The following is a 25,722-nucleotide window of genomic DNA, read 5'->3' on the forward strand; positions in this document are numbered from 1 at the left end:
CCTTGTCACCGACTTGTATTGGTTCCTTATTCATGTCCTTGTCTAAATTTGGGTCTTGGGCGTGGTCAGCTTCATTGTTGGCCAGCGCGACGTGTCGATGAACTTGTCTTAACAGGGCATTGACCTGCATGCCGTAAGCCGTGGGGCTGGGGTTTGTGATACTGTTGTCGGGTAATCTTGGCAAACCAATGTTGGGCTGCCGACCAGTGATTATATAGTGTGGTGACGCTCCAGTGGCACTGTTGATGGTAGCATTCATTGATGAGATGACGGATTCGAGGACGTCGGTCCACTCACAGTCTCTATCTTCGCACAGCATGTATATGGCGTTTTTCATCGTGCGATGCTGTCGTTCAATGTTACCTGAGCTTTGTGGTCGCCAGGCACAATGTAATTCCTGCGTGATTGATGTGAGTTGGCAAAAGATCCTGTATACCTCCCCCGTGAAGTGGGTTCCGCGATCGGATGAAACAATGCGTGGTATTTCCCGGTGTCGAAGGAAGAAACTGTAAATTCCACGGGCAGCATCGATCGCACGATCTCTGGAACACGGCACAGCCGTAAGGTGTCTACTGAAACTGTCCAGCATGGTTAGGATGTAGCGTTTCCCCTTTGAAATTGGCATCGTGACGAAATCAATGTAGATGATTTCGAACGGTCTTTCTCCACGTTTGCAGTGCCCGGTGGGCCAGACCTTACGTTTGCCATAGTTACCCTTCCGCTTGGCACATGTTTCGCAGGAGTTGACATACGTCCTGATGTCATGGTCCTTGCATTCCCACCAGTAGCCGGATAGATGTTCGCGCATGCGGGCGATACCTGAATGATTGATGCAGTCATGGGCCTGATGCAGGTACTTGGGACGGAGTTTGTATGGTACGACCAGTTTTGGGGAATGATTGTTGTCCCTAATCATCAAGACAGATGTGCCGGGCTCCAGGTAGAACTGGTGGATGTATTTGTTGAGTATGGGGGCCCGATGGTCATCGGGGTCGATGTTACAGTTTTTGCTGGAGTTATTCGTCTGGAGGGTTTTGATGATTCTCGACAGTGTGTTGTCTGTGCATTGCTCAGCAGCGATATTGATATGGTCACAATTGTATTTTGTGGGGATGGTCGATGAAGAGTGATAGGCAAAGAACGCATCCACAATATTCTTGTGGTGGCGGGTGTTCTGAGGTGTGTGTGCTTCGGGGATGAGCATTGATCCATCAATTTTGTCCATACACCAGGATGGGATGTAAATACGTAGGTCCGAACCCTGGATTCGGAATGTTTTGCCTGCAGGGTTGGCGTCAGCTGGTGTGTTATTTTTTCTTTGGCCATGACTTCTGCTGAGCATGTCGGCCCAGACATTGGATTCGCCCTCCACAAATTCCAGGACGAATTTATAGCATGCGATCTCTTCCTGCCATCTGCGGATTTTGGCATTGTTGAATACCCGCTGATCCAGATAGGTTAGTGATCTGTGGTTGGTGAAGATGACGAAGGGGCGGCTGTGTAGGAAGTAGTCGAATTTTGCTATGGCCCACTTTATTGCGTATGCCTCGCGTTCAGTTGTGGACCAGTTTTGTTCCGTGGTGTTAAATATGTGTGAAGCGACTGCTATGATCTTCTTCTTTCCCCTGTCATCTTCTTGCATTAGGATGGCCCCACATGCGGTGTCACTCGCATCAGTGGTGAGCGTGAAGAGTTGATCAAAATCAGGGAATGAAATGACGGGAGGCGAGGACAGTCGTTTCTTTATCTTATGAAAGGCCTTGTCCGCCTGCTCAGTCCATGCAAATGGTTTGCCAGCCCTATTCAGTTCATGGATGGGGGTCATGATGCTGGAAAATGTGTCCGACCTGATTTGTTCCTGTACCCGTGTCTCCAGGAATTGCCGTATCCACACTAAACGACCTATGAGGCCTTGCAGTTTCTTTTTTGTTGTTGGAGGCTTCATTTCCATGATGGCGCGGACGTATTCGGGGTCGGCCTTGAAACCCTTGCTATTTACGATGCGACCGAGGAATTTTGCTTCGTTCGCGAGGAAGGTACATTTATCCGGATTCAATTTTAGTCCAAATTTACGTAGGGCGGTGAATAGTTGCTCCAGTGCCAGTATGTATCCTTCAAATGTTTTGGCGTGGACTAGGTTGTCGTCAATGTACGAGGATATGTTGGCGCGAGATGTAACAGTGGCCAAGGCTTCAGCTATGCAGCGGGAGAAGATTTGTCCGGCAGACGTGAGACCAAAGGCGAGTCGTGTGTATTGGTAGCATTTGCCCTTCCATGTGAATGCAGTTTTGTGTCGATCATGCTCGTCGATAGCGATCTGCCAATAGCCACTGCGAAGATCAAGGGATGCAAAATATTTATTTCCTTCGCCGATTCTGTGGAACAGGTGGTCAATCGTAGGTATGGGGTAGGGGTCGAGATCGACTAGGACCTTGTTGAGTGTTGCTTTGAAGTTGGCAACTACCCGGATTGCCCCGTTCTTCTTGCGAACGGCAAATACAGGGCTATTAAAACCCTTGGGGTCCTTGCATGGTTCGATGATCTCTCTGGCGGCCATGTGCATGATTTCAGCATCGACGTCAGCCTCGAGAGCCTTGGCGATTGGGTGTTGCTTCTGACAGCGGGATTGGCCATTGGTTGGTATTCGAACTGGTCTGATGAAGGTACCCTTTTCTCCCTTTTCGGTACCCATGATGTCGGCGAAGCGGATGATTAAGTCTGCTGTGGCCTCCAGTTCGTCGCAGTTTGGATGGTTGGGCAATGCCACACCCACATTACTCTGTAGCCAGTGTAGTTTTTCATTTAGTGTCTTGGGGCTGGGCTGTGTGAGTCTAGTGGAATGATCGATGGTGTGGGCTCCAAATGTGGTATCATCAGCTGGTATCTTCTGTGTAAGAGCTGGTAGTATTGCTGCCGTGTGAGTTATCGGAGTGGACGCGAGCGTGCGTCTGAATTCGATCGTTGATTTTTGGTGGTCGATTGTGTAGGAGTCTAGTGTGCTGTGACCAAGGATGCTTTGGCCGATCAGGATTGGAGATATAGCGGATGTTATCAGCATGTTGATCCCGTCGAACCTGGGTGAATCGTGGTTGCCGATGGCGATGCCACAATTAAGTTCGCCAAGGATATGGATGCTGCCGTTTATGCCTCTCACATGCACGTTGGATGGCGTTATTCGACGTCTGACCTCTTCAGGTATTCGAGACACTGGCATAATGCAAGTGGAGCAGCCTGAGTCCAACATAGATATGTCCGAGAACGTAGCTCCCTCGATCATGAAATGTGTGTTGACGAAAGGTGACTTCTGCGCCGAGTGTTGATGAAAGTTAAATATGTGATGGTGAGTCTGTTGGACCACGGGGTGAGCCATCACATCTCGCCTGGTCCGTATTGAAAATCCTCGGCCATGGTAGTGGGGAGAGTATCTTCCGGTGGCATATCCTTGTCGTCTGTTGCGATATATGCCTGGGCACGAGGTGGGTGCCGGTACCGACAGTTGCGTCCATGGAAGCATGCATAGCCTTTCATGTAGTTTTGGCAGATCTCACCATCCTGATTGTGTTCATCATCCCTGCGCATCTGAAAATGGCCGCGAGTGCCAGTGGGTTTGGTGTTGCGCAGTGTTGTGGTATCTTTCCTTGCCTGTGGGCGGAGAGTTTGCCTGTTCACATTGTGTTCAGTTCGCCTGGTCCTTTGATCAGATCGTTGTGGCCTGTTTGCGTAGTACGCGATGGGACTATCATTGATTTCATCGTCCGTTTTGACACCACAGTCGATGTACCGCTGTACATCACTAGCTATCCCACCTGCCGTATAATGCTTATCCATTGTTTTGACGATGTGTGGGTATAAGCTCGGTGTCCAGGCTTTCACCTTCTCACTCATTAGCATTGCACCCATGAGAGAGAAGACAGTATCTGCAGGTATTTCCCGTGAGTGGTCCGACTTAAATTTTGCCTTTATGTGTACTGCAGCCTCTCTAATCGTGTTTTCCAGTCGGCCGGCGAAATCTGTCAATCTCTCCCCATCTCGACGCTGCAAATCCCAAGCCCGGCTGAGGTGCTGGAAGTTTGTCATTTGGCTGCCGTGGGTCGTTATGAGGTATGCTTTGAGTTGCTCGAAGGTAGATGTGTCGTGTTGGGAGTCCGTCATTTGCTGGAATATCCCTTCGTTCAGAAGCTGTTTGCAGATTCTGACAAACTCTTTTTCGATACTAGGGTGTGTACCGATTTCCGGCTTGACATGTATCATGTATGTTTTGTTTACATCCGTGATGAAGCGGTTAACATCGTTCCCGGGGTTGAACTTTTTTATGTCCTTTACCGAATCGTGTATGGCCTGTAATCTGATCATCAGATTGTAGTCGTTATTATCGGCTTTGGGCGTGTCGTTTAAGGTGGTCGATTTGAGGGTGGAGAGCATAATCTCTAGGTCCGCTTTTATTTCGAGGATAAGGGCCTCGTCTGGTCGTGATGTACTCGATTTTAGCTGGAGGAGTGCCGATTTCTGGTCTCTGATAAAACTGAGAAGTTCGTTACGGGTGCACACTGAGTAGTCCATTCTACCTGTCGCACGCTTCTGACACCAGTTGTTATGTTACGAAGCGTATGGTGACAAACAAAAAGAATAGACAACACAGGATTAAGATTTGAACGAACTCAACAATTTATTTTCTAATAAATAACACAGAATAATAACGAGCTGTCCTTGGGGTGAAGATGGCAGATTGTTGTTAGTTGTTGTTATTGTGGTTATAAGGCACGACGAAACCTTCGTTTGTAATAGTAGTAGCAGCAGTGCTGGTCTGGTTATAATCGTGTGTCAATAGCGATAGTTGTTGTTGTTAGAAGGCGCGACGAAGCCTTCGTTGGTGATGGTAGTAGCAGCAGTGCTGGTTATAATCGTGTGTCAATAGCGATAGTTGTTGTTGATAGAAGGCGCGACGTAGCCTTCGTTGGTAATGGTAGTAGCAGCAGTGCTGGTTATAATCGTGTGTCAATAGCGATAGTTGTTGTTGTTAGAAGGCGCGACGAAGCCTTCGTTGGTAATGGTAGTAGCAGCAGTGCTGGTTATAATCGTGTGTCAATAGCGATAGTTGTTGTTGTTAGAAGGCGCGCCGAAACCTTCGTTGTAGTAGTAGTAGCATTGGTCGCGACAGCCGTAGCGTTGTGGTGATGGCGAGGCTGGTGGTCCTTCTGCTGTCTTTTCCTTGGCTTCGCTAAATATAGCAAGCACGCGGACGTAGTTGTAGACAAACGGTTAGTGATGAAGAAATTGCCTCCATGTCGAGAAAACTGTGTTTCTTTTGGGTTGTTGTTTTCGCTACGGTGTGTAAGGCATCTAAGCGTTTTGCCCGTAATTTTGTGGAGGTAACCATGATCATGTGCCTCGACTTTGGTGCCATGGTAGCGATCGTAGCGTGAATCCCTACGTAGTCAATTTCTCCCCAAAGCGGTCAGGAATCATGAAACTTGAGTGGTGGTCGTCACGGTGACACGTGGCAGACAGTATGACGGCGTCCCCAAGTCAAAACGAGATCTAAATCATAACATCATAACACTACGCACACGTGCCAAAGCGCAACAGATGCCCAGCAAATTATGCCATGCATGTAATGAGAAAGGACATTTCGAATCCAAATGTCCCAACAAAGATGGAAGGATGCGAAAACAGAGACAGAGCACATGGATGTATGGAAGCAAGAAACGTGTTGCACCCCCACCACGGGTAAACCAACTTGATACATTCTCAACAGAAGACGATGAAGAATACACCCACTGGGTAAATGCGATAAAACCCCAGAAAACAAAACAGGCAAAAGATGCCAAGTGCCTTATGCTTTTGAACAAGAAAGAAATTATTTTCCAGATTGACACAGGGGCATCCATTAATACCCTCCCTGAAAGGTTTGCAAAAAGGATGCAACCATACAAAGGGGTTTTGTCAATGTGGAATGGGTCTGTGATGAAGCCACTTGATGTATGCCGAAGAAAGATAAAAAAAGACAACACGCAGCAAACCTAGTCAATGAAATTTGTAGTGTTTAGGGATGGAAATGATTGCCAGCCACTGCTTGGCCTGCTGGCAAGCGTACAAATGGGTCTTGTGGAGATAAAGCAGAAGAACTTCCACCATATCGCAGCAGTCAACATAGAGGAAAGCTACAAAGAAGTATTCGATGCTCAACTGGGCAAGCTGCCGGGCGTTGCCACTCTCCAGCTCAAGCCAGATGCAATACCAACTATAATGCCCAATCGGAGAGTCCCTATAGCTATACGCTCTGAACTGAAGAAGGAGTTAAGTCGACCGACCACATTAGGAGTGATCAGACCAGTAGATAAACCCACTCCATGGGTTAGCCAACTTGTCATAACAAGAAAAAAAAAACGAGACAATGAGAATATGCTTGGATCCTCATGAGCTCAACAAAGCACTCATGTGAGAGCACTACACCATACCAATTCTCGAGGACGTCCTTCATGACATGAAAGATGCAAAAGTATTCACAAAAGTGGACCTCTCATCAGGATATAGGCACGTTGAGCTCGATGATGCATCCAGTGACTTGACCACATTTCAGACATGCTTTGGTCGATATTGCTGGCGTCGGTTACCATTTGGCCTGAACTCTTCAGCCGAGATATTCCAAAGAAAGCTGAATGAACAATTCCAGGGCATGCATGGAGTTGTTATCATTGTAGATGACTTGGTAATCTATGGGAAAGACCAAGAAGAACATGACAGACGGCTCCACAAGCTACTCCAGAAATGCCAAACAATAGGAGTTAAACTCAACCCAGAAAAACTGGAGACCGGACTAGACGCGATCACTTTCATGGGGCATTGGAGTCGACCCAGAAAAAGTAAGTGCTATCACTGACATGCCAGCACCAGGAAACATTGGGACTCTCTGCAGATTCCTAGGTATGGCGAACTACATAGGGAAGTTTATTCCCAATCTGGCAACAGTGACAAAACCCTTCCAGAACCTGACTAAAAAAGATGTTCTGTGGTCATGGTCAGATTCCCAACAAGCAGCTTTTGACACTGTCAAAGAAGCAATTATGAACTCACCCGTCCTTACATACTACGACTCCCACAAAGAGCTGATTCTCGAGAATGATGTATGTGAGTACGGATTAGGAGCAGCGCTAATGCAGGTGGACAAACCAATTGCATTTGCAAGTAGATCACTATCAGATGCCGAACAAAGATATGCACAAATTGAGAAGGAGATGCTGGCAGTTGTATACGGCCTAGAGAAATTTCACCATTACACACATGGAAGAGAAATAGTAGTTTAGACTGACCACAAGCCGCTTGTCTCAATCAGCAAAAAGCCCTTATCAAAGGCACCAAAACGGCTGCAGAACTTCCTGCTACGGGTGCAGCAATACAACTACACACTACGATATAAATCAGGGAAAGATATCCCATTAGCAGATACGCTGTTGCGAGCAGCAACAAGCAAGCCAGAGTTGGAAGAAATAATGTCAGTGAATAATCTGACAATATAGCCGATACAAGACCACAGACTCACAGAGATTTGCCAAAAGACAGTTGCGGACTCCAACATAAGAGCACTGGCAGAAGTAATCGCTAAGGGGTGGCCGAATAATAAGGAAAGCTTACCCAACTCTATCAAACTGTTTTTGGATTACAGAGATGAACTCACGGTACAAGATGGACTAGTACTGCGAGGACAAAGAATATCATACCACATGCTATGCGGAGTGAGATGAAACAAAAAGCACATGCCGGCCACCTCGGCATAAATACATGTCTGCGACGAGCGAGGAACCTCATATTTTGGCCAGGAATGTCTAAAAAGATTAGACAATACATCGAAGCCTGTGGCACCTGTGCAACCTATGCAGACCGCCAGCCAGCAGAAGCACAGGTCATAGCACCAGTGCCGGAAAGACCTTGGCAACAAGTAGCAGCAGACATGGGGAGGGAACAACTATCTGATCACAGTAGACAGACATAGCAATTTCTTTGAAATTGACAAACTGGATATGCCCACATCAGACGCCATGATTGAATGCATGAAAGCGCATTTTGCACGCCATGGAATTCCAGAGGTACTGACATCTGACAATGGTCCTCAATTTTCGTCTTATGCATTCTGAAGGTTTGCAAGTAAATGGCTATTCATACACGAGACAATATCGCCAGGCAACAGCCAAGCAAATGGTGCTGCCGAAGCAGCAGTAAAAATCACCAAACGCCTCTTCCAAAAATGCAAAGCGTCAGGAGAAGATCCATTCCTGGGACTGTTGAACATACGCAACGCACCAACTTAAGGACTAAGTACCAGCCCAGCACAAATACTCTTTGTTAGAAGGACAAGATCTACAGTACCAGCTGTCGGGTTCAAGCCACTTTACCCGCATTCAACTGATGAAGCATGGAGGAAACAGGAAAGGAGGATTAGGCACCATAAGACGGGGAAAGAGCTAAAACGCCTCAACGTGAGTGATAATGTTTGAGTCCAGCCACCCAGTCCCTACACAAGAGAGTGGAGGGAAGCAATGGTCCGAAAACAAATGACTGGTAGGTCCTATGAAGTGGAAGCAAGACACGCTACAACGAATGAACAATTCACGTTCCCCCATGTGGCCATTTAAAACCCTGTCCCTATCCCTTCCCCCTTAGAGGAAAACAAAATAAACAAACGCCCTCCCCAACGGGGAGAGATGTTGCGTGTTGCGTATAGCTAAACCCCCACCACTGCCCCCACCTGTCCTTTCTATGAACTCTCCGAAAAAGGAGGAAGATGGGCTGTATGAAAAAACATGGCGCTCAATAAAGCTGCTATTTCATCCTAACTCCGTGTCGTCTTCACTCTGATATTAACCCATGGACGTAACAAGGTGTATCAGAATTTTTGTAGAAATTTTTGACACCTCTAAGACGAAACTGCAAATAAAATATAAAAAACTCGTAATTTCTCTTTTAAAAATGGGTTGTTTATTTTCTTTATGGATTATACTTCCAAAATAAACTATTAAAGTTGTATAAAAAGTAATAGAAATATTTAAAAAAAAATAGTAATGAAATAAATCGAATGTTACGAGTTCAGTATTTTTCAATTTTTAAACTTTAAAGATCTATCAAAATTTTTCTATTGATTCTATTTTTACGCTATTTTCAGAGTCAATGTGAAATTTTATGCTTTTTCCAATAAACCGAATATAATATTTTAGACAAACGATTTTTTTAAATTCACGCCCCCCCCCCCGCTCCATTTTCAAATGTCTATTAAAAAGTAAATAATTAATTTATGTACCAAAGTTTTATATATCACAAATTTGAGATAAAGGATCAATAAATAATATATTCAAATTTAAAACAAAAAAAAAGTAGTGTTTTTTAGAAATTTACCTGTAAAGTCCGAAGTTTAAAACCTTTTTAAAAAAAACACGTTTTTTTTTTGTTTTTTTTAAATGAAACATTGGTCCTTGCTCCTTTAACTGAAAAAAAAATTAGGGCTTGAATTATATTTTTCGAGACGTTATAAGCTTTGAAAGATAGCGGGTGGAATTATTCAATAGTTTTCACGAAATTTCTGACACTGCTAATGCTGGTGTCCCTCAGGAGTCCACCCTGGGGCCTGGGCCCAACTCTTTTCCTGATCTACATCAATGATCTTCCAAATCACATCCTTACATCATTCGTAGACATTTATGCTGATGACACTACCATTTATTGTAGCATATCTAAGACAGTAAACGACCAAGTTCTCTCCGATTCTCTCTCCTCTGATCTTGAGCACGTGGTCCAATGGGGAAAGGAGTGACTGGTTACTTTTAATGCATCGAAAACCAAGCTTCTCTCTTTACATCATCAACATTCTGATTCACATCTGGCATAAATTGAAATGAATGGCTCTCGTCTTCAGGAGGGTTCAAGTTTTGACAAGCTTCTGGGCTTGCCCATTACTCCTGATCTTAAATGGAACACGTACATCAAATCTGCTGCCAAGGTCGCTGGAAAAATGGTGGGATCTTTCTATCGATCCAGTAGATATCTCATTGCTGATGCAATTCTCTATCTATATAAGAGCCAGGTACGTCCAAGGATGGAATACTGTTGCCACATCTGGGAAGGAGCTGCTAGAAAGGACTTGTCCTGCCTTGATAGAGTTCAAAATAGACTTCGTGGCCTCGTGTAAACACTATCAATAATTCCCCCCCCCCCACTCCTTATCTGTGCATAAACCTAAACGTAAATTCCATGATCAAAGCTTCTTTCTTAGAACTGCACGCCTGTGGAATTGTCTTCCCTTTTCCTGCTTTTCGGCTGACTACAATATGGTTGTCTTCAAGTCAATAAGTTATTGATGAGCCGTTCCATATAAGTTAACAAATTTACCGAACTTTCATTACTAATGATTACTATATTGTCCAATTTCTACTTTACACTCTTTAACCCTTATCCTTGAGTGGACTCTTGGCCTTGATAATGTGGTGATGCCTGTGTTAAAAAAAAAAAAAAAAAAAAAACATTGGCGGGTACAATTTTTTCGGATACACCGCCATGTTCACAGTCTCGCAGAAACAACGAGGATGCCAAAGTAAAACAAAACCCAAAAATTCACTATATCCTATATTTAATAATCATTTTTGTGAAAATATATCTGCAGGTTAACATTTAAATAATATATAATTGACTATCATCGTTTATTTCCTATGACGTGGCAATGCCTTGAGTAAGTTAATATGCGTGATCGCCAATAATTTTTAACAATGAAAGAATGTTTAGTAATTCAACATAACGCAATCAAATTATATTTAAAAAAAAAAAAAATGAAGTCACAGCAACAAATAAAAAAAATGAAAATAATTATTTTTATTTTCTGCGAACTTGCTTTTCCGGTCGCCATCTTAAAATGTTAACTTCCACCCGTCAAACTCGTCTCGTTTAAATTAACTCATCTTATAATCGTTTCTTTGTTAAAAACAGATTGCCTTAAAAAAGTAAGTATTTATTAATTTCATTGATTTTGAAGCTCTTTTTTTTTTACTACGTTACAGAGGCGCGTCCAAACCATCATGATTCCCTTTGTTTTAATAGAGAAATGAGTCAACATTCCATGATTGCATATAAACGCCTGTGGAACTCTCTTCCGTTTCCAGCTGACTATAATATTGTCGTCTTCAAGTCTAACGTAAACAAGTTCTTAGTTCTTGATGAGTAATCCGATTTACCAAATTTCCACTAGTAACGATTGCTACTAGGTACGGGCAAAAATGGGTGGGCAAAAGTAGGGGAACCTAGTTTTAAAATCCGATTTATCATAATTTTTTTTGTAGGTTTCCGACTACTTTTTGATTGTATTTGAAAGATTAAAGACTAAACTTAATTTTCTAAAGGAAAAAAATATTGGTACACGCAAAAAAAAAAAAAAAAAAAATGTTATGAAAATGTTTTCACGGCGAGCTACACAATTCAGTTAAATTTTGAAGTTAAATAACTTCATTGTAAAAATCCTTTAAAAGATAAATGTTAGTTTTCTGAGTCTATTTCAAAGATAGTTAGTAAAGTTAAGTCCTAAGATATTGAATTAAATTTAAAAAAAAAAAAGAAAAGAAAGAAAACACCTTGTTTATACATAATACCGCTTAATTAACTCTCAAAAAGCAAGTAATTATGCCGTTCGGCAAAACACAACCGATAAAAGTTTGTAAACACGAATATACGGAAGCCCAAAATTTCAGCCAATCAAAATGTTGTTTCAAAATGAAGTCATGATAGCAAAAGGAGGTAGGGATGTCAGATTTCCCCCCCCCCCTTTTTCCCCAAACGTGCATTCATATTGTGAACGTTTTTATCAATTTTTATCATTTTTTAATTTAACTATTTTTTATGTTCCTGTTTTTAAATTAATATTTTTTTTAATTATTGTTCGAGATTATATAAAAATTATGTTATACCGAAAGTTTCACATTCCTGCACGCAAGGGAATTATCGAAATCTTGCATATAAAAATTATGCGAAATTTGTAATTAAAAAAAACAATTAGAAATATTTTTGCTATTATAATTTTTTGTGTGAAAATAATAAATAAACAATGCTTAATTCAATGGTAATATCGGTAGTTTGGAGAAATAAATTTTTCTTCTAGTTATATCAAATTCATTGATAGGATTTAGGGCTTTTTTCGTAATGTTCCTGTAAAAAAAATTTTTTTGTTACAAATTGCGATGCTTTATTTATATAAAAAAAGCAAAAATAAATTCTTGCATTTTTTTATTTACTACTGAAAACCATAACTTTAGTAAAGGTATTTTTTATTTAAACTAAATAATACATTTCCGCTAAGATTTAAATAAAAATAATTAGTTCATTATATTCCGCGATCATTATTTGATAAATACTGAAAATTTCATTAAAATTGGTTAATTTCCTGATTTTTGGTGAATTTTTAAGTAAAGGGAGGGATCAAAATGTTTATATCAGCATTCACTTTGCACATACCTAATTGCCACAATATTATCTCGTTGACTACTGTACACTCATTAACTCTTATTCTTGAGAGGTCTGCGGGCCTTGATAAGTGGTAACTCCTTTGTAAAAAAAAATATGTAAAGTAAATTTCAGTGGCCTACAAATGCATGTAATGGAGTGCATACGTGCATATATCAGCCATATGTAAATGACTGAGCCATTTTTCTCTCTGTACAAGATGTGACGCTGGCTAGTCCACTTTGCAATTACTAATTGCATTTTGGCAATCAACATTCACTTCCAGCACCCTCGTTGTTATTTTATCACTTGGTGTTCAAATGATAGTCACATTGCTAATCAGATAAATTATATCTTGGTACATGCACGTTGGATGAGCTGTCTTTTACTCCCACACTTTATTCACTGCATGATTAGGTGTGTCAGAAGTCGCCATTACAAAGTAGTGGATAAATATTTGATTACATAGACTTGCTATGTTTCGAAGCTTATAACAGTATGAATAATGTAAATTAAAACTTTAAATATTTTTCGATAAAAGGAGCAAAGACCAAATTTTCAAATAATTAAAGGTTTTATCGAAAAATATACAGTATTATATTTTTCAATCGATTTTCTTTAAAAAAGAATTCACGAAATTCCACGAATTTTAACTTAATCCAAATCTAATTAGTATATATAAATGCCAAAAAATCACTTACCTATAATAAATAATAAGCAATGTGTGCTTCCCATTCTTTAATTATAAGAATTTGTCCATCTTTATATTATATATTCCATGTATTTTTTTAAAAAATAAAAGTATATTTTTAGCAAGAGTCGGCAAAGGTCGTGCTTTCTTCACTCGTTTCCCGTTGTTAGGAAAAACAGTGTGCGTTTATTTGTTTCTATTTGTTAAATACAAATGGCGCAAAGGGCATGTGCCTTATCTCCCTTTTGTATTTCTGACATATCTGATTTCAACTACAAAGTGGTCAGTGTGTGCCATGAGAAATGATCACATTCACTCATCAGTTTTGACCCTTTAAAAAAGACCTTTTTTTTTACATAGGTATCACCACATTATCAAGGCCAAGAGGCCACTCGAGGATAAGGGTTAAAGAGTGTACAGTAGAAATTGGACACTATAGTAATCATTAGTAATGGAAATTCGGTAAATTTATTAACTTATATGGAACGGCTCATCAAGAACTTGTTTACGTTAGACTTGAAGACAACCATATTGCACTCAGCCGGAAAGCAGGAAAAGGGAAGACAATTCCACAGGCGTGCAGTTCTAAGAAAGAAGCTTTGTTCATGGAATTTATGTTTAGGTTTAGGCACAGATAAAGAGTGGGGGAATTATTGATAGTGTTTTCAGCTAGACGAATGTTTCTTGTGAAAGTTTGGCGAGGGGGGACCATAGATTGAAGCTCAGTCGAACACTTTCCATGAAAATAATGATACATCAGAGACAAACTCGCAACATCTCATCTGTTAGATAGAGGTTGCAGGGAAGATAAAAGGATATCTCCTATGAGGCTACAAAGTCTATTTGAACTCTATCAAGGCAGGACAAGTCCTTTCTAGCAGCTCCTGCCCAGATGTGGCAACAGTATTCCATCCTTGGACATACCTGGCTCTTATATAGATAGATAATTGCATCAGCAGTGAGATATCTACTGGATCGATAGAAGGATCCCACCATTTTTCCAGCGGCCTTGGCAACAGATTTGATGTACATGTTCCATTTAAGATCAGGAGTAATGGTCAAGTCAAGAAGCTTGTCAAAACTTGAGGCCTCCTGAAGATGAGAGCCATTCATTTCAATTGATGCCAGACGTGGATCAGAATGTTGATGATGTAAAGAGAGATGCTTGGTTTTCGATGCATTAAAAGTAACCAGCCACTCCTTTCCCCATTGTACCACGTGCTCAAGATCAGAGGAGAGAGAATCGGAGAGAACTTGGTCGTTTACTGTTTAGATATGCTACAATAAATGGTAGTGTCATCAGCATAAATGTCTACGAATGATGTAAGGATGTGATTTGGAAGATCATTGATGTAGATCAGGAAAAGAGTTAGGCCCAGGATGGACCCCTGAGGGACTCCAGCATTAATACTGTGAGCTTCTGATTTTTGCCCCTCAACTACTACTCTTATGAACCTATCTGAAAGAAATGATTTAATAATTGAGAAGACATTTCCAGCTATACCATAGCTAGAGATCTTGTGAAGTAAATTTTTATGCCATACCCTATCAAAAGCCTTAGATATGTCAAGAGCAATTGCCCTAGAAAGGTTACCTCCGTTTAGAAATTTGTTAATCCTATGGGATATAACTGTAAGCACATCTGCAGTAGATCTAGCAGAATGGAAACCATATTGTGTGTCACTAAGAAGGTTATTTTTGTTGAGATGGTTGATTACTTCTGTATTTAACACAGATTCCAGCAACTTACTCATGACGCACAGGAGACTTATTGGCCTGTACTGAGAGGGGGATGAGCGATCACCTGAATTCTTAAATACAGGGCATACTGATGAGATTTTCCAGGGTGATGGGAAGCTATTCTCCTTAAGAGAACGTTTAAACAGTTTTGTAAGTATGGGCACTAGTTCTGGTTGAAGTTTTTTGAGTACTATAATTGGAATACCGCCAGGGCCGGTTGCTTTACTGGAATCAAGGTTTTTGATTAGCTTGGCAACATCACGTACAGATATATGTATATCACATAGTGTGTTTTCTGATACAGGAGAAAATATTGGGGGTTGGCGGCCTTGGTCGCAAAGGCTAGAATTAGTTGTTTGATGCTGACGAGATTAACTCAGGTCAATTGAAAATAGTTGGAGCACACACATCTGTGCAGGATTCTGTTTGCTATTTGCCAAAACTGGTCGGAACCAAGCCGCTGCTCAGCTACTTTGGACTTGACGGACTGAGCATACAACTATCTTGCATTCTGTATTACTTTCTTACAATGGTTGCTGGCAGTCCTGAAAGTGGTTTTAGTTTCCATACATCTATTATATTGGAAGCAGTGGAAAAAAATGATTTCTTTGCGCAATGGCAGCAGCACATTCTGGAGAGAACCATGGCTGGCTGTTAGGTTTTTGCTGGAACTTTTTCGAGGGTATGAAACGGTCTATACCTACAATTAACCATTCCGTCAGGTCTGATACTATAGAAGACACATCCTTTTTAAACATGGAACGCAGAGGTAGATCCGATATAAATGTACGGAAGCTATCCCAGTCAGCCTTAGTGAATCGATATACTGTACGATGGAGAGGTATGTCTGGGGACTTATTACATTTCATTTTTATCTTAATTGATACAACAGAGTGGTCGGAAGATCCAAGAGGAGACAGAACAGAAACTGAACATAGTTCAGGGCAAGTTGTGAGAAAAAGGTCTAGTACACTCGCATACTGGCCGTCATTGTCGGGCACACAGGTGGGTTCGTGAACCATCTGAGTGAGGTCATAAGCAATGGAGAAATCATGACAGAACCTCCCCTCATCATCGGTCTTGTTTGAGTGGGTTAACCATTCCACGTTGTGAACATTGAAGTCTTCACATACGTGAATGTTAGCTGAAGGATAAGCAGATAGGACTTGGTCAATTTTCTCAGATATGCTTTTAAAAATAGTAACTTTGCTGTTGTGGGGGCAATAGAAAGTAAATGTAAATTCAGTAGTGTGAGCTAATGCAATCCAGAAGCACATATGGGATAAACTATATCCGATGGTGAGGCTCCAGCTTGCGGGCTTTTGGGAGTGTGGAGCCACCCTTTAATTGTATTATTTATTAATTTTTTTTATAATAAGAATAGGATAATAGTCTGCAATAAATAAAATTAATAAATAATACTTATTTCAATAATGAATTCCAATTAAATAATAAATACCGTTCGGTACGGACCTGACCATGGAATAATAAATAAACATAAATTTATAAGACTAAAAAGCTGTCTACCTAAACAGATGTTATAAAGAATCATTGATTCCAGAACATTATTTGCTTGGCCCTTACTCAACAGATATTAATCAAACTCTTAAATTAGCATAAAAAACAACGTTTTTCCTATGGAACATTGAAAATTGATAGTAAAAAAGTGTTTGTAGTTTTTAATTAAGTTATAGTTTCCTGCTATGCAAAAGACTAAGTTTATTGAGACCAATTCTGTTTATCCTATCAATTTGTGCAAAATGCAGTTTGTCAACAGCAAATTTCAATGTTTATAAGAAATATTTGCTTTAAATTCACCCTTGTCCATTTGTCTGTCCGCACTTTTCTCAATAATTACGGCTTGGAATTAAAAAATATTTTGCACAAACATTAAACATGATATGAGTAAAAAAGTAACAGAACAGATTTTCCGGGAAAACTCCAGTTGCTCCCCTAGAGGTGCCTTTTGGATAAAAATGACTAAAATTGACACTTTTGTTCTTATTAAAAAGAAATTGATGCCTTGGATTTTTATAAAACTTTCTGAAAAGTTGTAACTAACTGATTTCTATATAATTTTATTTGTCTATACTTGCGATAACTCTTGGGTGTGCCCCAGGGGTTCTTTTAGGACTAATAAAAACACTCCATTTTGGGGACTATTTTACTATATTTGTCCAAAATTTTCTGTGTATGTCTATTTAGCAGTTTTGCATGGTGCTGAAATCAAATTTAAATATGTTAAGTCCTTATGGACTTTTGGCGCTAAATGGGGGGGGGGCAAATGATGGACTTAGTCATTTCTTTTTTTTGCATCGTGCAGAACTCAAATTTACATATGTTAAGGCCTAAAACTGCACCGTTTGTTAATTTTCACCAGGATTTGACATGCCCTGGGGACTTCTGGGGCTAAATTGGGGGAGGAGGCAAATGCTGAACTTAGTCATTTATTCATGCCTTGTTTACTGTGCACTCACCGGGGGAGGGGGCATGCATGCTTCACTTGTTATTATTAAAGTCTGTTGTGAAAAAGAGGTGACAGAAAAACGACAAAAATTATGGGAGTAACTGAGCAGCTATTTAGCAATTTAAAACTTTTAGGCGATACTTCTTTACAAGAAAAATCATTCAAATAAGCATTGCTTTCCATCTGTCAGGTATACAGCGTGAATAATTGTTCATCATCTCTTCTGAAATGGACTACATCTGAATATTCAAATAAATTGAAATAAATATCATCTTATAAATAGTCACTGATTTATCAATATTTTCTGTTTGAATCGATCTGTTGATTGGAAGTCTATAGCCCTAATCATCTGCGCACACAATTGTTATATATATATATATATATATATATATATATATATATATATATATTTTAAAAACAATATTTTCATGTAAACACATAAAAAATTAAAATTGCAAATGATCTACTTAATTTGGAATCCATAAAACTCTACTTTTCTTATTCTGTTTTGGTCACATTTTGTATTAAGTTAAAATGATTTTATCTATTATTATTACAAACTTCTACTAGGAAATCTGAACTACTAAAATGGTCAAGCATGTCTTCGTAATTTTTAAAGAAAACAGGCTTCTCAATGTCAAATTAGTTTTGGTAATTATTTTTATTTATAAAAATGTTAAGTGTTCCATATTATTAATGATTATTTAAATTGTGTGATTATTTTATTTTTTCATTTGTAGATTTTGGTCAATTAATTTGAATACCACAACGTTTATGGGTGTTCTGATCAGTTGCAACATCACTAATGTAAGATTAATGTTTTGGTCTTAAAAATACAATAAAAAACTTTTTTGAGTACATTTTTAACAATGAGATATTAGAATTCCTTACATATTTTTATTGTATGAAACTATTCTATTTCATGTTAAATAAATTCTATTTCGTACTAAATGGCATTTTATGTAGTATGAATGAAGGAAATCGGGTATATCAATAATGGTAATAGCTTGTCGAAAAAGTTTCTTATAACCTTTACAGGCAAGTAGCTTTTCTTAGTAGCAACAAGTCTTATCCATTTTTGTCTCATTCCACGACAAACTGAAAGCCCTCCTTTGAGGAGTCGGCTATTGTCTTCGATATGTGTGCATTTGTTCTGTTCACGCACAGAGAATAGAACATGGAATAATCAGAAAATATTCAGCTAAGACTTAATCTTATCAGGGAATCATTTAAAAAATCCAGAATAATAAATATTCAAAGATCTACGCTTTGGACCCACTTGCCATGTTGTTTACATATATGGTCAGCAACAGCACTCTGGATCATTCTTTTGTATAAGAATGATTTATTATATGAAATATTTTTAGTAATACAGTAGTAATTTATTTGTATAACAGTAATACAGTAGTAATTTATTTGTATAACATCTTTATAATAGACATAAAATGAATACGTTTTGGTTTTTATTTCTCAAATCTTTTATCAAATTATATTATTTGATTTATTATTTTACAGACTTATTTACTAGTAAATCTGAACTGCATATACCTATAGCCGAAATGTTCAAACATATCTTCTTAACTTTTGAAGAAAACAGACTGCTTAATATTCAAATAGTTTTTGGAATAAGAATTATTTTTATTTGAAAATTGTTTAGGATTTCTTATTTAATGATTATCAAATTCTGTGTTTATTTTATTCTTTTTGATTTGTAGATTAATTGACCTTACACTTCAACCTATATGAATGTTCTGATCAGTTTCAACATCACTAATGTAAGATTTATTGTTGGTGTGTAAAATATAAGTAAAAACATTAAAAGTTTATTAATACATTGTTACCAATGAGAGAGCAGAATCCCTTACGTTTTTTATTAAAGCAAAATTATTTTATCTATTTTTACAGACTTATTCCAGGCAATTTTAACTGCCTATATTTATTGTGAAAATCCTCAAGCAAAGCTTCGTGACCTTTAAAGAAACCATACTGCTTAATGTTAAAATATTTTTGTAATAACAGGTAATTATTTCTATTTGTGAAAATGTTTGATTTTCATTAATTCTTTAATGATTATTTTAATTGTGTGAATTTCATTTTTTTGAATTGTAAATCTTTGTAATAATTTTTACAGCACAAACTTTATGAACATTCTGCTCAGAAATTGATATGTCCGTAATATTTATGAAAGGATAAACATGGAACTAGGACATTTTTTAAAATATAAAGTATGAAAATAATAGTGTTATATTTCTGAATGTTTAAGATGGAGATGATACATTTTATTTATTTCTATTTTTAGAAATATTGTTCTCATTTATTTTCAAAACGTTAGGAAGACCCTACATTTTACCTTCTTTAGGGGTATCTTGAACTTGGGAATCTTTCTGTGTAACTTGGAAATCTCTACTGAATTTCATGAAATCTCTATACTTTATTCTACAGAAAAAAATCAGAAACCACAATTGATTGTAAGTGGCCATATTGAAATAGTTTTAACCTCTCCAAAGCACAATCAGTGTACTATAATGCCGCATTAACATGCCATAAAATCTGTAAATCTTCAGTGTATGTTTTATAATATAAAATCATTAAATCGTCAATGTTTATTTTATAATCATGAAATCTCTTGTATTTTTTCATGAAATGAAAATTGAAATAGCAACCATTACTTTATATTTTTCTCCATCATGATATTTACTTTCTAACATTGGAAAAGAAGTTTTTATTTTACCAACAAATAATATAATAAAAATGTCTGAGCTAGTGTACGTGACAATAAACTGGCCATATGACAATATACAGCATGTCATACAGTGCCTTCCTTGTTAACAACAACAGTTCATCTGTGAATAATTCAACAATGATTTTCCTGACATTTTGTATGCAAACCGAAAATGCAGGTCATACACACAAGCTTTCTGTAATATTTTAGAAGTTCCTGTTGTTTAATGCAAATGTTATTAGAATTCTTGGATTTGTATTACTGTACACATAGATTCGAAAAAGTTGTCAAAAAACAAATATATAACTAATAAATGTTATCAAAGGCAAGATAAGTTACTTTTCTATCTAAATGGATATGTTTTCAGTGTTTTTATTTAATGTAACATGTTTATTCAGCTCGACAAACATACAGTTTTTACCGATGTATTGGAAAATTCAAAATGGCACCCGACTCTCTCTTTAACACAGTAAGGTTGGAAAAGGTGCTATAAATATAAAACCAGACAAAATACTGTTAGAAACTCACTCAATATATATTACCGTGACATAGGTTGACATATACTCGGTGGGTTTTTAATAGTATTTTGTCTAGTTTATTATTTATAACACCTTTTCCCAAACTTACCGTGTTAAAGAGAAAGTCGGGCGCCATTTTGAATTTTCCAATACATCGGTAAACACTGTATGTTTTTTGAGCTGAATAAAAATGTTACATTGAATAAAAACATGAAAAATATATCTAGTTTGGAAGAAAAGTAACTTATCTTGCCTTTGATAACATTTATTTGTTATATATTTGTTTTTTTTTACAAAGTTTTCGAATCTATGTGTACAGTAATACAAACCCGAATTCTTCACAGTTGTAATTGTCGTTTGTGTAGATACTTGAAGAGTAGTGGATGATATATATTGAGTGTTTCGAGAGGAAAAATACCTTCCTTTTCCGAATAGTGTTTGGAACATCGTATTTGAAAATAGAAAACCATCCAATCTCAAAACTTTTTATTGAAGTATTTAATTGAAAGTGTAACACGTGTTCAGAAATATTGGTTTCATATGTGACACTTACATATATGTTGTAAATATATTACAATATTTCTGTCTTGATTTATCTCATTATAAACTATGCCCATAATAGTCCTCATTATTTGCAATCATGTTCACAGCATATCTCACCCTAGATAAGTAATACCTATTACCAAGAAAAACTATGAGATGATAAGTCCAAATTTATCTTTGACAGGCTTATTATTTTTTGGTGCTAAAATCAGTATCAAAATTTTACACACCAACAGTAAATTATTTCATGAAATTTGTTTTTTTTTTTATTTTGCAGAATATCCAGCAATTAATACCATGAAAACTTCACAAAGTTTAAAAATGGAAAACAAGAGAAATCATATCATATTAAGACCTATACAAGTTTTTATTTTATAAAATGGATTTTTATGAAAATATATTTTAAAAAATCCTGACAATGTGTATTTATTCTGTTCTTAGGTGAAATTATTATCGTATTATGTATTTCTCCTATTTTTAGGCTTTTTAAATATGAAATAATTATCGCAAGTGCATATGACTAATGAACTCATTGACACTTTCATAAATGCAGTGAATAGTAGAATTATAAAAACTTATAGGAGACTTTAATAATTAAAAAAACTTATACAAGACTTTAATAATGAAAAATGGTGTATTTGTTAGAACTATCCATTAAATTACACAGAAAATGATTTATATTTAAACGAATTTAGAACATGTTCTAAATTCGTTTAAATAATAATCATTTTATGTATATTTTAATTAATATATATATATTTAAAGCACCAAATTATTGAAAAGAAACATACTGCTAATAGGGCAAACTCATTATCAGTTACAACAATGATCTTTTTTTTCAATTTTAATACACAGTTAAATTTCACTGAAATTTTAGATATCTATGCATTACGATATTTACATGAGGTGTAAATATCATCTTTTAAACAGTCACTGATTTATCAATATTTTCTGTTTGTATTGATCTGTTGATGTAAAGTCTATAGCCCTAATCATCTGCGCACACAATTGTTATATGTTTATATATATATATATATATATGTTCATATATATATATATTTAAAAACAATATTTTCATGTAAACATAAAATATTTAAATTGCAAATGATCTACTAAATTTGAAATCCATAAAACTTTACAGAACACTTTCTTATTCTGTTTATTCTAAAATAGAACAATAAGAAAAACTAACGAAACTAATTGAACGAAAAAATCGTAAATATATCATCTATGAAAATGAGCACAAAAACAGATACAAAAGAAAACCCTTATTCTTGTGAAGTATGTGGCTCTTCTTTTAAAAGTAAACAATATTTTGTCATTCATATGCGAATACATACTGGAGAGAAACCATATTCTTGTGAAGTATGTTTATCTGCTTTTAGAAGTAAACAATATTTAGCCATTCATATGCGAATACATACTGGAGAAAAACCATATTCTTGTGAAATATGTGGCATTTCTTTTACACAGAAACCAAACATGTTACAACATATGCGAACACATACTGGAGAGAAACCATATTCTTGTGAAGTATGTGAATCTTCTTTTACAAATAAATATGATTTAATAGTTCATATGCGAACACATACTGGCGAGAAACCATATTCTTGTGAAGTATGTGGCTCTGCTTTTACAAGGAAACACAGTTTGGTCATTCATATGCGAACACATACTGGAGAGAAACCATATTCTTGTGAAGTATGTGGCTCTTCTTTTACACAGAAGCAAAGTATGTTGCAACATATGCGCACACATACTGGAGAGAAACCATATTCTTGTGAAATATGTGGCTCTTCTTTTACACATAAACAGACTATGTTTCTACATATGCGAACACATACTGGAGAGAAACCATATTCTTGTGAAATATGTGCCTCTTCTTTTACAAATAAAAAAGATTTGACAATTCATATGCGAGCACATACTGGAGAGAAACCATTTTCTTGTAAAGTATGTTACTCTTCTTTTACAAGAAAACACAGTTTGGTCATTCATATGCGAACACATACTGGAGATAAACCATATTCTTGTAAAGTATGTGGCTCTTCTTTTACAATAAAACAGACTATGTTAACACATATGCGAACACATACCGGAGAGAAACCATATTCTTGTGAAATATGTGGCTCTTGTTTTACACAGAAACAACACATATTACAACATATGCGAACACATACTGGAGAGAAACCATTTTCTTGTGAAATATGTGGCTCTTCTTTTACACTTAAACAGAATATGTTGAAACATATGCGAACACATACTTTGAAACCTAAAAAGATCTCTTGATTGGAATGTATAAAATAATGAATGAATTCTTAGCTTAAACAAAATGATAAAAAAGAGAAAACCCATATTCTTGTGAAGTATGTTGCTAAAAAGGTCTGGCTATTTATATGCGAATATCTGCCTCTTTTTTACAAAGAAAAACACTCAGATCATTTATATGCGAACACACACTGGAGAGAAATCATATTTTTTAAAGTATACAGATAAACAATATTCGTCCTTTTATATGCAAACACATACTGGAGATACACCATATTTGTCTGAAATATGTTACTCTTCATGTACACAGTAACAAAATATGCTGAAAAATTATAACACATACTAGAAAAATTTATCTTTAAAGTACGCAGCTCTTTAACAAGGAAAGAACCTATGCAACGACATATATGAGTGCATTCTAAAATGAAACGATATTCCTTTTAATTATCTTTGTCATCATGTTTATAAGAAATCAAATATGCTGCATACAAATACTTATTGTAAATTAAATCGTATTCTTTTATAAAACGTTTTAATTTACAGACACATATTATGTTATTCTTTCTATCAAATGAATCTAATATTCTGATGCTACAGAGCAATTACATATTTTAGTAACTTTTTTTGCAATACAGTCGAACACAGATTTTCTCAGTCTGTGACCGCCTTACACATATGCAAACATATTCGCACAAAAATAATGTTCATACTATTGATATTGCAGGAAAATTTATAGTTATATTTCGTTTTATTTATTCTGTGTTAAATAAATAGTCGGGTTATTCTATTTAATAAAAGGAAATATTTTCCAAGACAAAATCGATTGAAATATGTCATTGTAATAATTTGAAACAATTTGTTGGTGCATGTTTCAACACATTTTGCAGAAATTGAATCAATACAAAGCTGAATAACTATTTGAATGAAATAAAATATGAATATTTTTGCAAAAATCTTTATAATAAAAAATATTGTAATTTGAACATTTTATAAAATTTATGGCTCAACATTTGGACTTATCAGAAATAATTTTTTATTTAATGCGAGAAAATTATGATTTTTAAAATTATATTTCTTAATTATACCTTTATACTTTAACAGAAAAGTAAAATATCACCAAAATTGCAATTTTCCGTATTTGTATATGAATTTCGGTATTTTCTTTGATATAATGTTACCAAATTTTGTGCAGTTTTTCTGTATTTGTATATGAATTTCTCTATTTTATTTCAAATGTTTATAAAGTTACAAAAATGAAACGATTTTTAATAAACTCAATTATTTATATGATATACTCTGAATGAATTAATCGGAAAAATATTTTTTACACAAAGCCGATTTGAAACAGTATCTTAATTTGTGTATAAAATGTTGTATTCCATTGGTTTTTATTAAGATTACGTCAGTGATAATCAAAAATCTTGTTCTAAAGGATTTGATAAAAGTAACTTTCATTAAAAAAACAGCAGTTGTAACGTGTTAACTTTTATTTGTAACGTGTTAACTTCCTTTTTATATGAGGTTTTGTTTAATATAGAAATAAATCCGTGTTTTGCTTCCTGTTCTTTTTCCAAAAGATTTTTTAGAAATATAAAACTATTAAAAATATTTTTGCTTTTCTATAAAAATTCTATCCTATATTTTTGTTTTATTATCTCAAACAAAATTAAACTAAAATCGTTTAAAGGCAAAAGTAATTACTCCGACCTCAGTCGGTGATAGATAAGATAACGTTTGGGAGGAGGAAGTAATTTCTTTGGAGAAATGTGTTATCAGAAATTTTTATTGTAAAAATTAAATTTTGCCGTATAAAAACAAACAAGTAGCATTGAAAAATAAATTGATAGAAAAATAAATTGATAGAAAATAAATTGAAAGAAAAATAAATTGAAAGAAAAATAGATTGAAAAAAAATAGATTGAAAAAAATAGATTGAAAGAAAAATTGAAACAAAAATAGATTGAAAGAAAAATGAATTGAAAGAAAAATGAATTGAAAGAAAAATAGATTTAAAGAAAAATAAATTGAAAGAAAAATAGATTGAAAGAAAAATAGATTGAAATAAAATAAATTGAAAGAAAAATAGATTGAAGAAAAAATACATTGAAAGAAAAGTAAATTGAAAGAAAATTAGATTGAAAGAAAAATAGATTGAAAGAAAAATAAATTGAAAGAAAAATACATTGAAAGAAAAATACATTGAAAGAAAAATAGATTGAAAGAAAAGTAAATTGAAACAAAAATAGATTGAAAGAAAATAAATTGAAAGAAAAATAGATTGAAGGAAAAATAGATTGAAAGA

General features: G+C 36.1%; 1 long non-coding RNA gene across 1 annotated transcript; it reads left to right on the forward strand.

Moving 5' to 3' along the window:
• Positions 1-10,202: 10,202 nt before the first annotated feature.
• LOC145269391 (uncharacterized) lies at positions 10,203-25,327 on the forward strand. The gene is made up of 4 exons (XR_013865024.1): positions 10,203-10,982; positions 18,110-18,176; positions 19,275-19,388; positions 21,430-25,327. It is a non-coding gene; the product is annotated as an uncharacterized LOC145269391 (long non-coding RNA).
• The last annotated feature ends 395 nt before the right edge of the window (positions 25,328-25,722 follow it).

This window comes from Euprymna scolopes, chromosome 45, assembly GCF_053919585.1.
Source record: "Euprymna scolopes isolate OS-2025 chromosome 45, ASM5391958v1, whole genome shotgun sequence".
Lineage (NCBI taxonomy): Eukaryota > Metazoa > Mollusca > Cephalopoda > Sepiida > Sepiolidae > Euprymna > Euprymna scolopes.